Here is a 19,106-nt window from a genome sequence, read left to right as displayed (position 1 = left end):
ATCCATTTTCTGTGGACATTCCAGTAGTATGTGTTATGAGTGTGAACTACATAAAAGTGGCTTATCATATTCCTCAGTGAAAGTCCATTGTTCTACTCTTTCTACTTGTCTGTCATCATCATTTCCTTTAACTTCCATATTGGAGGTTAAGCCTATTCTTAAAGGAGTCCTACATATTAAGCCTCTAAGGAAACCAGTTCCTCCTCCTTGGGACCTCAATTATATCTTAGAGAAGCTAACTCTACCTCCCTTTGAACCCCCAGATTCTGCTTCTCTGAAGTTTTGCACTTGGAAAACTGCTTCTGTTCACCATAACTTCTGCTAGGAAGGTCTCTGAGATTCAGACTTTGATGACATATTCACCTTTCTTGGTTTTCCACAAAAACAGGGTTTCCTTAAAAAACAACCCTTATTTTATGCCTAAAGTGGTGAATGACTTGTCCCTTATTCAATATATCCAATTGCCTACCTTTTTTTCCTTCTTTTCAGTCCTCTAGTGAAAAAATTCTGCATACTCTAGATGTACATAGGCAACTTAGATTCAGATCAGCTTTTTGTGTCCTTTCATCCCAAAGCTCTGGGTTTACCTTTATTTATTTATTTATTTTACATTTGTTGACCGGGCTAGTCTAACTGGCTATATGTCCATTTTCAGTAGAGGTCCAGGGAGAAAAAGCTCCAAGAATAAACATAGGTAGTATCACCACATAGAATATATACAATAGTACCATGAGAATGGTATGGTATACATTGTTTCGATTGTATAAGTAGTAAACAAAACATAGAATATATACGGTAGTAGCAAGAGAATGTTATACATTGTTTCGAATGTATAAGAGTATACAATTGCACATAGTCTAACAGTAGGTCTAAGGTGAGATTAAAATTTGAGAAAAAGCAACATATGAGAGAAAGTCAAAGAAAAAATAGTTAATATTTTTTAATATACTAGAAGGAAAAGTCTCATTAGGTTACCTTAGGAGTTAATAGGTAGGGAACATAGAACAGTAGAGTAAAGCAGTAAGGAACAATAGAGTAGAGAAGTATAGGGAGTAGAAAGGGGGGCAGTGGAGGTTTCAGTCCAGGTTAGAGCAAGGACAGAGCCAGTGTATTTTAAGATATTCTTTTAGGTGTTTTTTAAAAAGAAGCGAGGAAGTAAGAGTTGAGAGTTCACTTGGAAGTTGGTTCCAGGTTTTTCCCACTGTGTTGGTAAAAAGTGAGTCCCCAGCTTTGTTGTTAGATTTTGTAGTGGAAACTAGAAACTTGTTAGCAGAGCATAATGTTGCAAGATTTTTATAGGGAGTTATTAGATTAGTGAGGATTGGGGTATTATTAGGGTGGTAAAGGATATTTTGTGTGATAACAAGTTGTTGACAAAGTAGTTGGTTCTGGAGTTCTAACCATCCCAGTTGTTTGAGGTTGAGACAGTGGTGAGTTCTGAAGGGAGAGCCAGTGGCAAATCTGGCTATGTTATTATAGTTGGTTGATAGTTTGTTAAGGTTGTTCTTAGAAAGGTTGGTATATATGGTTGAAGCATAGAATAGGGTAGAGATTAGGTGGGTTTGGGCAATAGTGGTGGTTCTAGCTATTGGGGTAAGGAAGGGTTTGATTCTATAAAGGGAGCCTAGTTTTTTGTTGATGGTCTTTATGGTAGTATTTATATGGTCATCATAGCTAAGTTTGTTGTCTATTGTTATTCCCAGGAGACAGGTTGTAGTGTCAGGGGAGATGCTAGTTCCATTATTAGAGGTTACTGAGAAGTAAATTTGTGGTGACTTTTGTGTAGGAACAAAGAGCAATAGTTTTGTTTTTTTGGGGTTCAGGAGGAGGCAGTGTTCCATGAACCAAGTTTCAACAATCTTAAATACTGTCTGGGTGAGGGTCTGGAGCGAGGTTGAGGACTTGGCTGAACATATGAGAGTTGAGTCATCTGCGTATTGAATGCAGGTGGCTAGAGGGATTTTGGCATTTAGATCATTAATAAATATAGAAAAGAGAAGTGGGCCTAATATAGAACCTTGAGGTACTCCAATGTTCACAGGCAGGGGAGTAGACAGATTATTATCCCAAAGCACAGCTTGCTGTCTGTTTTCTAAGTAAGATGTAAACCAGAGTAATGCTTGTGGGTTAAGTGGCTGGGCTTTTAGTACATTAATAAGCAGATGATGGCTGACCATGTCAAATGCTTTTGATAGGTCAATAAATAGTGCAGAGGAAAGAGAGTTATTGTTACGATTTTTGTTTATACAGTCAGCAAAGGATAGGAGGGTGGTAGTTGTGCTGTGGAATGGTCGAAAGCCATGTTGACAGTTAGCAAGTAGATTATTGTGTAGAAGGTGGTGAAGTAGTTGTTGGTGGATACATTTTTCCATTATTTTAGCTATTGGGGAGAGTAGGGTGATTGGTCAAAAGTTGGAGAGCTCAGTAGATGTCCCACCTTTATGTAGAGGGATTATGTGGGATACATTCCATATGGAGGGGATTGTGCTTTCAGTAATAGATCTATTTATAAGGATGGAGATGGGATAGGCAATGACTTTAGCATCAGTTTGCAGGTATTCTGCTGGTAGGCAGTCAGCAGAAGGAGTGCAGTGTTTGAGTTTTTGAAGGAGGTTGCAAATGAGGGATGTAGGTACAGGTTGTATACAGAAGGTAGGAACAGGATTGTAGGTGGTATTTAGTGGGGAACTGTTTATAGGTGGTAATGTATTAGCTAGAGTTTGAATGGCTTCAGTAAAATAGTTATTAAAGGCATCAGCAATTTGCCTAGAGTTATTTATGGGTGATACCTTATGGGGTGGGTGTTTTTGAGTGTCCAGGCTGAAGTAGTTTGTTGATGCCTGACCAGAATCTTTGTGGATTTTGTTGGTGGGTTTGTTCTAGGTGAAGGTAAAAGTCTTTTTTGGTGGCATTTCTCAATTGCTTAAATTAAAGGTGATCTGATGGGTTTTTTGAGGCTATCCATTTGGCCCAAATTTTATTTCTTAGGAGGATCTTTTGCCTGGTTTGTTTTGTGAGCCATGGGGCTATTTTGGTCCTGGTTCAGGAGGTGCAGCAGGGGGCATGGTAATCTAGGATTTGAAGGAATCTAGTATTAAAGTAGGTCACTGCCTCATCTAGTTGCATATGATGCAGTGGTGTCCAGTCACATGCTTTCAGTTCATTTTGGAAGTTCTCTGGTTGAAAGTTTTTTTTCGATCGGAAGGTTTTGAAAGTATTACAATTTGGGCTATGAGTTTTTTGTTTAATTATATAAGTTAGAGCATGGTCACTGATATCATCTGGAAGGATACCTGGTTTGTAAGTTTCAGGATGACTATTTATAAGAATCAAGTCAAGGATGGATTCTTTACTGCTTGGTTTATGGATTCTAGTAGGAGTGGTTATTATTTGTGCGAAGCCATAGAGATTTATGTTATAGATAGGATTTGGGAAGCTACACTTAGTCCAGTCTATATTAAAGTCATCTAGGACAATGGTTTCCTGAGGTAGGTGGGTAGAGAGGCAACTAAGTATGTTTTCAAAGGTTTTGATATTATTTCCAGGGGGGAGATAAGAGCAAATTAGATAAATAGATTTAGTGTTGTTGATTTGTAGTTTGGCAGTAAGGGTTTCAGCATGGGTATCAGTGGGAAGGAAGGTACTGAAGGGTAAAACATTGAGTTCTGATTTATACGAAATGGCTACTCCCCCACCCTTTTTGGTTTTGCGGTCACATCTCAGGATGTTATATCCAGGAGGGGTAATTTCCTGGTCCAGAGTTGAGGGTGTGAGCCATGTTTCTGTAATGCAGAGGATATCAAATTTGTGCACATCTAAGAGTGCATAAAGTTGGGTGATTTTGTTGATAATGCTATGGATGTTAAGGTGAGCTATTAGGAGGAAGTTAGAAGGCCTTTTTGGGGTAGTAGTTTCATGAGAAATTAAGTTATGTGGGTTACTGTGAATTCCTGTTTGGGGGCCAGGGTTAGGATGAATATCACCATCTAATAGGGGATGTTGTTGAGGTTTAAGTATAATTTTGAGGAGTTTGTCGTAGTTAATTAGGGTTTTCTTGTTATGGAAGTAAGTAATGTGGGTAAATCTATGATACTTTGGAAATATATAGCTGGAAGTAGAGGTTATGTTAATGTGATTAAGGGGGTTTCCATGAGTAATTGGTAAAGTTTGCTGGAAGGGGTGGTGATAATCAGACAAGGAAACGTGTTCTAAGAAGGTTAGTGTGTAAGGTAGAGTTAGAGATGCTAGAGTAGTAGTTAGGAGTAGTAGGTGTGTGTGTATTGAATTATGTGTTGAGGCCATTAGGGTGTGTAGGATGACTGGTAGGGTAGGTAGAGGGAAGGACTTTAGAGAGTGATAAAGTGATGGGAGATGAAAGGAAAGATGAGCTAAAAGATGTAGATACAGTTAGGTGATATTGGATTATATGGAACAAGCAAGTAGCAGTAGGAGAATAAGTTGTAAAATGCTAGGTATACGGGATGAAGTAGTGTGGAAATGTTGGGAGAGGGCAGGAAGGTGATGTGTAGTTTAGGGACTTAATGATGTGTAGTTAAGGGACTTAATGAGGTTGGGGTGGGGTTAAGTTGGAGTTGTCAGTGATTGGATGATGAGGGGAAGGGGTGTGGCTGGAGAAATATAAGTTTAATAGCACTGAGGGTGGGTGGGAATTAGGGGTAGGGTAGGGGAGCGGAGTGAGCCCACAGGGTGAACGGAGCAGGGTCAGACCAAGAGGTAAAAGAATAGACTAGAGAAAACAATCAGTCACTGGGACACAGGGTAAGAATCCTATTTTCTATAAGGCAGTAGTACTATGTGTGAGAGAGTAGGTAAGTAGTGGGAAATAATGAGAGGAGGAAAGGGAAGGAAAAACAAGTCTACTGGTAAAAGGAAAAACTTCAGAGAAAAGGGAAATCAGGTAAGGAGCAATGTAATGCTCTGAAGTTTGCTGCCACCTGGTGGCTAAATGGAGGAAAGGTAGAGTAAAGAAAAGCTGGGCTCAAGGGTTAGATGTTTGATACAGAGATCCTGCGTTTAGTTGCAGAAGGCTATAGCCCTTAGAAGCTAAAAATCCACAAGGAGCTTAATGGTAGCACAGAGACATAGATTGGGAGGGCGAGGGGTGGGGGGTGGATGGAGACTGCGGCAGGCAGCTATCTTGCACAGGCGGTAAGCTACTGAGTACAGAATTAACAGTCACGCAACTAGCTTAATAGCTACATACACTGAGTATTCCTTGGTAGTATGGGAGTATTCACACTACTACACTCAGGCAGTATCCTTGGAGCCTTCACGCTATCAAAAGGGAGGGAGAGTTCCTTGAAGTCTTTTAGGTTAAATAAGATGTTCTTAATACTGGAGGGGTGCACCCAGGGATGCTGGTTATAAAAAGTAGAGAAATATCAAAATAAGTGATTGCAGGACTGAAAAAGGGAAGAAATAACACAGAGGAAGAGTAGGGTATAGAATAAAGTGGGTAAGGAGACTGTCGTTCTAGGGGAGCAGTTAGTAAAGGTAGGAGAGGGCAATTAAGTGTATAAAGTAGTGAAATGAGAGGGGGAGGGAGGAAGGAGGCTTAAAGAACAGAGGAAGGAAAAATTACAGTGGCATGAGAGAGAAAGATAATTAGTTGTTATGAGGTAAGTAGTAAGTAGCAGTAAACAGAGCTGAACAAGAGTGAGCAGTTCAGCAATAACAACAATCAACATTTGAGAAGCATGTAATTCCCTGTCCTTCAGTTAACAAATATCACATACACTTCACTTCTACACAGCAGATAGAAAGTAGTGTGCAGAAATAAGCTCACAAATTTGAATTAAAAAAAAAACAATTATATGCTGTTGAATACTTTACATGCATGAGCACCATTGACCACAATGACATCCTAGTAGGTAGAATATATGCTAAAAATGACAATTCACACCAAGCTATATACACATACGGTGAGAAGAGAAATGCTATACAACATTAAAGGCAGTACAATCAATTAAAAATGCTTTCAATAGTATAGAGAAAGACAAAATGCTGAGCGTAATGATATAAGACACTAAAATTAGCACTTGCTAACTCTTTCAATAGTAAGAAGTGAATAAAATAGAAAAAAAACGCTTTCCATAGAAAAACAGACAATATGCAAAGCAAAATAGTGGTAAACACTAAAATGAACACTAACTCTTGCTAACCAATGAACACTCGCCAACCCTTGCTATACAGCATTAAAGGCAGTACAATTAATTAAAAGTGCTTTCAATATTATAAAGATAGACAAACAGCTGAGTGTAATGACAGAAAACATTAAAATTAGTACTCGCTAACTCTTTCCGTAGTAAGAAGTGAATGAAATAGAAAAAAAATGCTTTCAATAGTAAAACAGACAGACAAAATGCTAAGCGTAATGATGGAAAACACTAAAATGAACACTCGCTAACCCTATCAACAGTAAAAAGTGAGACAAAATGCTAAGCGAAATAATAGAAATACACTAAAAGTAACACTCGCTAAGCTATTGGTATATAAAGTGTAAAATAATGCGATTTCAGCATTGTTGGCAGTAAAAGGAAATGGAAAACACTAAAATGAACACTCGCTAACCCTATCAACAGTAAAAAGTGAGACACAATGCTAAGAGAAATAATAGAAATACACTAAAAGTAACACTTGCTAAGCTATTGGTATATAAAGTGTAAAATAATGCGATTTCAGCATTGTTGGCAGTAAAAGGAAATGGTAACTTTGTCACTAGGCAAATACCTGTCTCTAAACAAACAATTTCATCTTGGATTTCTAGGGTATTGTGTTTTATTATGATTTCCATGGTAAGTCCTTGCCTACTGCTATCAGAACTCATTCCACTAGATCTGTGGCTTCTTCATGGGCTTTTTTTAAAGGTCTGGAGAGTAATTCCATTTTGGCGACTGCTAATTGGTCCTTTGTGCACACCTTTACCAAATATTACAAGATGGACACTATTTCTAGGTCCAGAGCAGGATTTACTAGGCTATTCTCCATGTTTTGTGGAAGATTCTTCCTTGTAGCTTTTCTCTGTTCCTTCCACCTCCCAAAGTTCCAACTAAGCTATGGTACTCTCCCATATGTTAAGAATACTGCAACACTGAATTGAAGACATAGAATAGTTGTGTAAAACCTTACCATAACCATAGATGTCCTTCTCTTCTGTGTTGCAGTATTCTGTCCCTCCTGCCTTCCCCCTGCAATTTGTTGCTTGCCTGGATGACTTATTGTTTTCCTAAGGACATTTGTTCCTCCTGGGGCATCCTTATTCTGAGGATGGTACATGCGGACATCCTTTTATGGCTGACATTGTCAGAGGAGATGTGCAACATCCCATTTACTGGCAGTGGCTAAAAGCTTTTGTATACTGGCCAGATGTTGGGTCATAGGGTGGAGCACAACCCACATGTTAAGAATACTGCAACATAGAAGAGAAGGACATCTATGGTTATGGTATGATTTTATATAAATATTCTTTCTTAAGTGTTGGAGAGTAGTTACTTTGGAGTATCTTGTAAGCAGTAAAGAGGCCTGGGCAGGAAATGGGAACCAAATGATACTCATGAGGCCACGGCAAGTTCAGTCTCAAAAAACATCTATAAACTGAGGTGCTGTATTCAAGAGAGACAGCAAGCATTTTCAGTGAACAAGATAGGAGCACAGCAACAACCCATCATTATATGAGTGTTATTTGTAACACAGTCTGCCTGTTCTTATTTCCAGGTTTCAAAAGACAACCATCATCGTTTGTGAAGGCTATCAGCCACTGAAAGTGATACCATGCTATCTGATGTAAGTAATTACACTTAGATAACATGGGATGTAATTACTTACAGCAGATAGCATTACTTACATAGGCTATAGCAAGCCCCTTTACATGAAGCATCTGCTTTGGTGGACCCAGTAGCTTGTTGCCCTTTAACTCTGGTTATACAATAATGCTACCATATCACTAATGTCATCCATTTGAACTATTTAAGAATTTTCATAGGTTGGCTTGAACACCACACCACCACTTTTCAACTGAAAACATATTCACTTGAATTCATACATTATAAACATGTCGATTTGTATTTCACTATCAACAGAAATAGTTCACATTTTCTTTTAAATAATAGTTTTTCACATTTTAACATTTTCATCACCACTGTCAAATATTCAGTTAGACTATTTCAGATTATTCAGATACTTATCTTTCTAGACATTTAAATTGCCTTTGCATGAAGCAACATATTTATTTTGCTATTTTTCAAAAGCTCAGGCAGTCCTTAATTCAGAGATAAGGTGATAATAATTTTCAGAATCATGCACTCATTTCATATGGGTACACTATGTGTGCCGTTACTCACTACTGTTTAAACCAAATAAGAATTTTTTTCCCAAATCTGAGGTACGTTGTAAGTTATTTCAGTGTACAAATATTCTTTTAGAAGTATCATTTTTTTTTACTCTCCACTGTAATATTTTTGCAAAAGGAGAGGAAACATCCAAATGGTCAAAGGCAAAGTAAAACCAAGTAGTCAGCAAAAAGCAGGCCAACTCCTCAAAACCATAATTAATGTCACTTACAATTAATTACACTCCCAAGTCAACTGTACGCAAATTAAATGGTAAGCGCTTTCCTTCCTTTAGTTGAAACTTCATCAGACAATGAATTTAATACAAAAATGTATATATACTTATTTGAGGGTCTATATCACATCGTCGAATATGTATAAGTTCAAACAGTGTAATATCGAACCCAAAAGTCTGAAACACAAAAATAGCGAAGCCACGGCACATCAATTTTTTTCCCGGGTAAAAAAATTGGTGGGCCATTTTCAGGGCTTTAATATTTCCTCCACTGTGGTGCGATCTCAGAGTTGGTATATTTAAGTAGGGGTGTGTGTGTGGGGGGGGAGGGCACAGCCCCACACATTAGGGGTTGTGGAAGTGAAGCCCCCCACTTTAGTTTTAGTTTAAGTTTTTTTTTTTTGTTTTTTGTTTTTTGTTAGGGAACAGCGATTGTTTTCCCCTGGGGAAAAAAATTGCTGTTCTGTGTGTTCGTTATTGTGTAGTTTCAGACTTTTGGGTTTGATATAACATCGTTCGAACGTATACAAGTTTGATAATGTGATATAGGCACTTTATTTTATTCATCTCCCAATCAACACTCCCCCTTATCCAGCTAATCAGGGGACAAACTAACCTACAATCAAATAATTCATCCAAGACAGTAAAACACACAATTTATGAAAATATATCTAAAATTGAAACATTTAAAACTCTTTTAGAATTTACACACACACACACACACACACACATATATATATATATATATATATATATATATATATATATATATATATATATATATATATATATATATATATATATATATATATATATATATATATATATATATATATATATATATATATATATATATATATATATATATATATATATATATGTACACACACACATACATCCTTGACACATTTTCAACTCTCCAATGTCTTTAATTTTAAAATACTAGCGATTGAAATACGTTCATTTAAACCCAGCCAATGTGCTGCATTCAACAGCAATTGCCAGGTTACCTCCCATTTTTGTAATGATAGGGACCAAGCCCCACCCCTTTCATTCATATATAAATTTTCCAACACCACAAATTTAAACATATGTTCATGATATTCTGCAATGTGTTTAAAAATGCATTTGTTTTCTTACCTAATTTTATTTCCCTCATAGGTTCGTACACGCTATTTTTCAATTTTGTGTCCATGGATCAAATAAGTATGCAGTATATACCTTTGTTGTATTAAATTTGTTGTCTGATGATGTTTCTAATAAAGGAACGAAAGCACTTACCATTTAATTTGTGTACGTTTTACTTGGGAGTGTAATTAGTTGCAAGTGACATTAATTACAGTTTTGTGGAGCTGTCCTGTTGTTTGCGGCCTACATTGTTTTACTTAATTTGATTTGTTTGTGGTGAATTAGTCAAAGGTAAAGTAATCATATCTCTACAAAGCTGCTATTAATACTACTGATGCCACTTTGACTGCTGCTAGCATTTGTTAAATCACTACAGAATCGTTTTAGAAAAGAAGAATGTTTATGAAAGTAATGCTTCCCGCTGTTCACAGCTAACATGGTTATTTTTAGGATTCGCTTACATAGTTCATGAACCTCTTATCCACCCTCTGTGCTTATCCCAAAGCAGAACCACCTTGAATGCATTAAGCCCTGCACTTTATAAAATTGTCTAAACTGAGAACTCCTAAGGAAAAGACCATTATTTGTCCTTATTGTCTCTGACATCCCACCTACAAGCAAAAATGCCAGCAACAAAGGTTATCAGGAGGCAGAATATCATGGATTTGACAGGGCTTACAGTACAGAATTTGGAATACTCATCAAATGACATGAAACAATTTTATTGTACAGAGGTCTGCAATACTGTATGGTAACATCCTTTCATGCTTCTCCAGGCAGACATTTAAATTAGTTAATTCTGGTCATATATTTTTTACTTTGAAATAACAAACAAGCTTTTTAAAGTCTCTCTAACTTAAACAGAGGTGGAGTTGGTATAAGAATTAAGGTCTTTGCCTCACATATACAAGATGCAGCATTTGATTCTCATCTCTGGGTATTGACTAGGCTTGAAATAGTCTGCAGACTACTAGCCTAATGTTAGCCTATACATGCAGTGAAATCATGCCGCTTTTATGAATGTGTGTCTGGTGTGTTTACTCCTAAGTGTGCTTTATGTGTTATTTTTATACATCTTTTCTACAGTTCTTTAGATATGACAAGCACAGCACACCCCTTGAACAGGTGCCTTTCAACAGCATTATGATTATTTTTATTGTGTTTTTTTATACAATTTTATAATTTCTGAGCAGCCATCTTACCAATTCTTCATACGCCAAACATATTTTCTTAAAATTCTGTAAATTTTTGGACTATTGTACCTTTTTCTGTTTCTTCTTCAGCTTCTTTTAAGTGTCACAGTTCTTGAAATAACATATATTTTCAGTAACAATTGCATAGGCCTCGGTTTGTTTTACATGTCCAGCATAACTGGATTTGGATTTGATTAGCTGCTTACATACAAAATCAACAATATTATCTTTTACATTTCATTACTGCACTACAAAATGGTATTGCATCAGGCATAGAGACCAGTGTTGCATTCTCAAGAAATAAATTCTCCTCACCACTACTAAAGACACAGAGGGTAGACAAATGAACAAAGAAAAAAGACCTTGGGTATCGTCCACAGCTTCAGGCTTCAGACTGTTAAAACACAATTTATTAATTGCTTAAAAAGTGAAGTTGACAGGATGTAAACTTCACTAGAATATGGTGAACTAAAAAAGTTAAGTATCCAAGCAGTTGTCATCCACAGCTTCAAACTTCAGGCTGTTAAAACTCAATTGATTGAAAACTTAAAAAGTGAAGCTGACAAAATGCAAGCTTCACTGAGATGCTGAAATAATTAGCCTAGTAATTAACATCCACAACTTCAGGCTTCAAGTTGTTAAAGCACAGTTAATAGATGCTTTGTAAGCAAAGCTGACAAAAACATATACTCCACTGGAGTGTAAAAAGCTGATGAAATTGTCCAAACGATAAGCGCTTTCGGCAGATGCCTTCTTCAGATCGTATAAAAGTGTGGTTAGCTCTTCCTGTTTATAAAGGAAACACAATCAAGAGCTGGTAGCTAATTGTCTTTGGTGTTCTTAAAGGCACAGGACAAAAATAAATGTTCAAAGTGGAGATTTGTCTCCTATAATGTAGTTCAATGTTAAAAATGCTAGAATCATGTATTAATGTTTGGTAGGTTTCTTCTAGATTTTAGAACAGGTCTGAGAGGCACTATTGTATTAAGACCTGGGGGTTGATTGGCTCTAAAATTGTTGATCCAAAAAATCTCTCTCAATTCTGTCCTGTTATGGACATCTCCTTCCCTGATGTTTTGGGTGACCACTTCCACTGCTTTGAATAAGAAATTATGCGTAGGATGGACCAATACGTGTGCTGCTAAGGCATTATGTGGAACTTTCTGATCAATGTCTCTGACATGTCGTAAAATACGATCCTTTAATCGTTGGTCAGTTTTACCAAGATAGAAAGCTTGGCACTTGCGACAGGTAGCCAAATAGATAATATGGCTAGTAGTACAATCAGCATAAACATCGAAATGAAAGTTACGTCCAGATACTGGGTGGAGAAAAGTATTACTAGTATCTAAGTAAGGACAAGCTTTGCATCTGCAACATTTATAAGTACCTTTGCGGTCTGATAGTGGACCACCACGTTTAAAGCCATCTTTATGGCATAATAATCTCTTGATATTCTTTTTATTCTTATAGAGAAACCTGGGTCTCTCTCCAACGATGTTCTTTATTTTATCATCCACTGTCAGAATCGGCCAAAATTTCCTGATCACTTCACAGACCTGTCGATTGTCTGAACTGTAAGTGAGCATACATCTAAGTTGTTGAGGTGTTGTGTCATTAGACTGTCTTCGTGAAGATTGTTCAGACCTCTCTGTGTAATAAGGTTGACCTCTTTGCTTTCTATAGGTTTGCACCTGTGAAACTGGTGGAAAATTATTTTCCTGGTAAGCCTTATCCTTCAAATATCTATGTAGATTGGATTGCTCTTCCAAGAATTCCTCCTCATCAGTACATAGTCTTGAGACTCTTAAGATTTGGTTGTCAAAGATGTTATCAAAAATATGTCTTGGATGCATGCTCTGCCTGTGTAAGAAATGATTTTGCCAGGTCTCTTTCCTATGCACCCCAGTAGAGAGACCTTGAGTTGGATGTAAACGTATCTTGACATCCAAGAAATCTATGACTGAGGATGAGTGTTTCATTTTGAACTCAAGGAAGTCAGTTCTGTTGTTAATGAAGCTGACAAAAAGATCCAATTGGTCAATACCTCCTTTCCATAAACAAAAAAGATCATCCACAAATCGCCCATAGTAGACAAGTTCATTCTTCCAGATATTTCCATCACTGAAGATTGTTTTAAATTCCCACTCAGCCAAGACCAAGTTTGAATAACTGTTGGCACATGGAGTTCCCATGGCCACACCCCAGGTTTGCAAATAAAAGGTATCTCCATACATAAAGATGTTATTCTCAAGGACTAATTCCAACAGAGAACAAAAAGGTTCCGTTGTTAAATTATGTCTAATCAGAAAATCATGTAAGGCCCTCAGGCCATACTCATGGGGAATCACAGTAAAGAGACTGGTTATATCCATAGTTACAAGTAGAAGGTTATCAAAACCATCCAGAGACTTAACAGTGGAGAACAAGTCTTTCAAAAAGCTGCCTGTATCCTTCAAGACAGTGGTAGCATAAGGCAAAGCTTTCTTGAGTTCATTTTCAACATACATGGATATGGATTCAGAGATCCATCCTCTCCCAGAGACAATGGGACGTAAGGGAGGGTCCACAAGATCTTTATGTATCTTAGGTAATCCACCAATGCTGGGAAACATAGGATGAGGTGTTTCAAAAAATTCATATAAATCTTGACTGATCCTTCTTTCCATCAATAGATCATAGCTGCTCCCTTTGATACGTTCAATTCTCTGATTTACTTCTTTCTTACTCAATTTGCGATAAGTCATGTTGTCATCCAACATCAGTGAAACTTTATTACGATACCAGTCTGCATCCATCACTACTATGCAGCCACCTTTATCTGCTGGTTTGATCACCAAGCTATCTGTCCTTCTCAACTGTTGGAGATCCTCTTTTTCTTTCCTGTTCAAGTTATAGTAACAATTCTTAACTTTATCTGCTGTACCTCTCACCTTGTTTATCTCATCCTCACACAATTTCATAAAAAGTTCTACTTGAGGAGGATTAACTGGAGTAAATAAACTCAATTTCTTATAGGTCTGCTGTTCTTTCGTAGAACCTTCTCCAAAAATACATTTCAGGGATACGTTCCTGCAGAACAACCTAACATCTATCATGAATTCATTCACATGAGAAGAAACAGCTGGAATAAAACTCAGTCCCTTATTTAACAGGCTGATAACATCAGGATCCAGTGTGATCTTGGATAAGTTAACTACTAAGTCATTACCCCCAATATTTAGTCCACAAACTTCTTCCGTTCGCATTCTTGACTCTGCGTCCTCTGTGGCCTGTACGAATTCTCCCTCATAAAAAAACGGCAACGGCCAGTTTACTGGTAGGTGCGTCATCGCTTCTTTAGGTCTAGTAGCACAATTAATGGTGGTGTTGGAATTACTGCCATCATTGGTATCGATAGCACCAGTACCCCCCAGATCCCTGGTGACAATATCAGTGGTAACAGTAGGAACCTCCTCTCCTGTAGATGAAGTCGAGGAGGGAAGAGAAGTTGATGAGGTAGTAGTTGTTCGAGAAGGATGCAAATTGTTAGCAGTCTCTTTTACAGCCAAGCCTTGTATGGCTTTCTTTTGTTTAGTAGTAGAAAAATGGGGATGTCCTCGATTGGTGTTATCCTCTCTAGGCCATTCAAAGATATGACTGTTAGTGAAATCCCTATGATCTCGATTCAGTTTACCCATTTTTTGTAGTTTAAGCTTATTGTCATAAGTGTTTAAGTTCACTTGTAACTTCAATCTGGCATAAATGCTAGTCCTGCAAATCACAACGTTCCAGTTCTTCTTGTTTCTTAGAAATAAAAGAGGAAATTTGTTCTTCTTCAGGTTTAAAAAAATCGATGAGCAGCCTCATGTATTTTTGGCTAGTTTCCAAATTAATCCTTTGCCATTGGGCTAACAGCTCCGGATAGGTGTTTCCATAAGAGGGAAGGCATTTAACTCTCCTTCCTCTCGGCACTATCTGATGAAATAGGCAAGCTTCCAAATGGAAGCGTTGCCACTGAAGCCTTTTAAGGTGATAAGCAGCATTTTCCACTTCACAAAGTGTGTCAGAAAAACTAGCATCTACTGCAAGGTTTGTAGTATTAGGTGCTAAACAGTCACTACTAAAATTAATAGTTAAAAGTGGATTCGCAATGTCTCTAGAAAAAACAGGAAAAATGCATGATTTCACTTTCACTGCTGCTCCTGTTTGCCCTTCTGCCCTGTGTAGAGTGGGAGAAACAAACAAGAAAACAAGAAATAAATTCTCCTCACCACTACTAAAGACACCGAGGGTAGACAAATGAACAAAGAAAAAAGACCTTGGGTGTCGTCCACAGCTTCAGGCTTCAGACTGTTAAAACACAATTTATTAATCGCTTAAAAAGTGAAGCTGACAGGATGTAAACTTCACTAGAATATGGTGAACTGAAAAAAGTTAAGTATCCAAGCAGTTGTCATCCACAGCTTCAAACTTCAGGCTTTTAAAACTCAATTTATTGAAAACTTAAAAGTGAAGCTGACAAAATGCAAGCTTCACTGAGATGCTGAAATAATTAGCCTAGTAATTAACATCCACAACTTCAGGCTTCAAGTTGTTAAAGCACAGTTAATAGATGCTTTGTAAGCAAAGCTGACAAAAACATATACTTCACTGGAGTGTAAAAAGCTGATGAAATTGTCCAAACGATAACGGCTTTCGGCAGATGCCTTTTTCAGATCGTATAAAAGTGTGGTTAGCTCTTCCTGTTTATAAAGGAAACACAATCAAGAGCTGGTAGCTAATTGTCTTTGGTGTTCTTAAAGGCACAGGACAAAAATAAATGTTCAAAGTGGAGATTTGTCTCCTATAATGTAGTTCAATGTTAAAAATGCTAGAATCATGTATTAATGTTTGGTAGGTTTCTTCTAGATTTTAGAACAGGTCTGAGAGGTGCTATTGTATTAAGACCTGGGGGTTGATTGGCTCTAAAATTGTTGATCCAAAAAATCTCTCTCAATTCTGTCCTGTTATGGACATCTCCTTCCCTGATGTTTTGGGTGACCACTTCCACTGCTTTGAATAAGAAATTATGCGTAGGATGGACCAATACGTGTGCTGCTAAGGCATTATGTGGAACTTTCTGATCAATGTCTCTGACATGTCGTAAAATACGATCCTTTAATCGTTGGTCAGTTTTACCAAGATAGAAAGCTTGGCACTTGCGAAAGGTAGCCAAATAGATAATATGGCTAGTAGTACAAAAAGCATAAACATCGAAATGAAAGTTACGTCCAGATACTGGGTGGAGAAAAGTATTACTAGTATCTAAATAAGGACAAGCTTTGCATCTGCAACATTTATAAGTACCTTTGCGGTCTGATAGTGGACCACCACGTTTAAAGCCATCTTTATGGCATAATAATCTCTTGATATTCTTTTTATTCTTATAGAGAAACCTGGGTCTCTCTCCAACGATGTTTTTTATTTTATCATCCACTGTCAGAATCGGCCAAAATTTCCTGATCACTTCACAGACCTGTCGATTGTCTAAACTGTAAGTGAGCATACATCTAAGTTGTTGAGGTGTTGTGTCATTAGACTGTCTTCGTGAAGATTGTTCAGACCTCTCTGAGTAATAAGGTTGACCTCTTTGCATTCTATAGGTTTGCACCTGTGAAACTGGTGGAAAATTATTTTCCTGGTAAGCCCTATCCTTCAAATATCTACGTAGATTGGATTGCTCTTCCAAGAATTCCTCCTCATCAGTACATAGTCTTGAGACTCTTAAGATTTGGTTGTCAAAGATGTTATCAAAAATATGTCTTGGATGCATGCTCTGCCTGTGTAAGAAATGATTTTGCCAGGTCTCTTTCCTATGCACCCCAGTAGAGAGACCTTGAGTTGGATGTAAACGTATCTTGACATCCAGGAAATCTATGACTGAGGATGAATGTTTCATTTTGAACTCAAGGAAGTCAGTTCTGTTGTTAATGAAGCTGACAAAAAGATCCAATTGGTGAATACCTCCTTTCCATAAACAAAAAACATCATCCACAAATCGCCCATAGTAGACAAGTTCATTCTTCCAGATATTTCCATCACTGAAGATTGTTTTAAATTCCCACTCAGCCAAGACCAAGTTTGAATAACTGTTGGCACATGGAGTTCCCATGGCCACACCCCAGGTTTGCAAATAAAAGGTATCTCCATACATAAAGATGTTATTCTCAAGGACTAATTCCAACAGAGAACAAAGAGGTTCCATTGTTAAATTATGTCTAATCAGAAAATCATGTAAGTCCCTCAGGCCATACTCATGGGGGATCACAGTAAAGAGACTGGTTATATCCATAGTTACAAGTAGAAGGTTATCAAAATCATCCAGAGACTTAACAGTGGAGAACAAGTCTTTCAAGAAGCTGCCTGTATCCTTCAAGACAGTGGCAGCATAAGGCAAAGCTTTCTTGAGTTCATTTTCAACATACATGGATATGGATTCAGTGATCCATCCTCTCCCAGAGACAATGGCACATAAGGGAGGGTCCAAAAGATCTTTATGTATCTTAGGTAATCCACCAATGCTGGGAAACATAGGATGAGGTGTTTCAAAAAATTCATATAAATCTTGACTGATCCTTCTTTCCATCAATAGATCATAGGTGCTCCCTCTGATGCATTCAATTCTCTGATTTACTTCTTTCTTACTCAATTTGCGATAAGTCATGTTGTCATTCAACATCAGTGAAACTTTATTACGATACCAGTCTGCATCCATCACTACTATGCAGCCACCTTTATCTGCTGGTTTGATCACCAAGCTATCTGTCCTTCTCAACTGTTGGAGAGCCTCTTTTTTCTTTCCTGTTCAAGTTATAGAAACAATTCTTAACTTTATCTGTTGTACCTCTCACCTTGTTTATCTCATCCTCACACAATTTCATAAAAAGTTCTACTTGAGGAGGATTAACTGGAGTAAATAAACTCAATTTCTTATAGGTCTGCTGTTCTTTCGTAGAACCTTCTCCAACAATACATTTCAGGGATACGTTCCTGCAGAACAACCTAACATCCGTCATGAATTCATTCACATCAGAAGAAACAGCTGGAATAAAACTCAGTCCTTTATTTAACAGGCTGATAACATCAGGATCCAGTGTGATCTTGGATAAGTTAACTACTAAGTCATTACCCCCAATATTTAGTCCACAAACTTCTTCCATTTGCGTTCTTGACTCTGCATTCTCTGTGGCCTGTACGAATTCTCCCTCACAAAAACCGGCAACGGCCAGTTTACTGGAAGGTGCGTTGTCACTTCTTTAGGTCTAGTAGCACAATTAATGGTGGTGTTGGATTGTTGCCGATTTTTGTGAGGGAGAATTCATACATAAGTTGCTAAATGGGTAGAGTCACAGCCTAAAGCTTAGTAGGTCCTGGGTTCCAGTACATAGCAGTCATACCTTTTTTGTAATGTAAGTGAATGTTTTGCTTAATTTAAAAAAAAAAGTTACATTTCAAAGAGCTGCTTGGTGCTAAGCACTGCTTAAACATGAGAAATGGCTATTACTGCTTGTGCATTGCTATGTTTTGCTAAAACATGGTTGTGTGTGTTACCACTATGATGACCTGAAGCAAGGGGAACTTTTGGACACCTGGGTCCAAGTGTCCAGGGATGGGCATTCTCCACACATATGTAAGTATTTCTGCCACTACTTTACTAAAATACAAGCTGAATCTGTGCAAAACTGGTATGCACAATGGTGTGCTTCTCTTCCAACAGCTGCAGCTGAGAGGGCTCACAACATAGAGTTCCATGCTGGGTGCCTTGCCAAGATGTGCCATGAGTGTGGTAAGTATAGATATTTTAGGATAACTGTAGTGCAATAAACAATAATCAATAAAACCTGTAGTGGAGTAAACAATAACCAATAAGCAATACCAATAACAGTAAGCAATATGGTGTAAAGCAGGATTGTGTAACATAATTGCAGTAGAACTGTGTGCATCTCATGTCTATTGTAATGTTGCTTATGTAAACTGTAAAACTGCAGTAACTGTGGAATGCAATGGTAATTGCCTGATAAATGTATTGCACAAACCACGGTATGGTACAAGGCTGTCTCCAGGCCACTTTCAGTCATATAATGCTCTTTTCCTCGTACTCCAGGAGCAAAGTATATGGGTGTGGCATCCCACTTTATGGGCAGATGTCATACATATACTTCACAGATGCTTATCAGCAAT

Source organism: Protopterus annectens, chromosome 6.part0 (genome assembly GCF_019279795.1).
Source record: "Protopterus annectens isolate FY-2018-M chromosome 6.part0, PAN1.0, whole genome shotgun sequence".
NCBI classification, from domain to species: domain Eukaryota; kingdom Metazoa; phylum Chordata; order Ceratodontiformes; family Protopteridae; genus Protopterus; species Protopterus annectens.
This window is presented reverse-complemented; position numbering follows the sequence as displayed.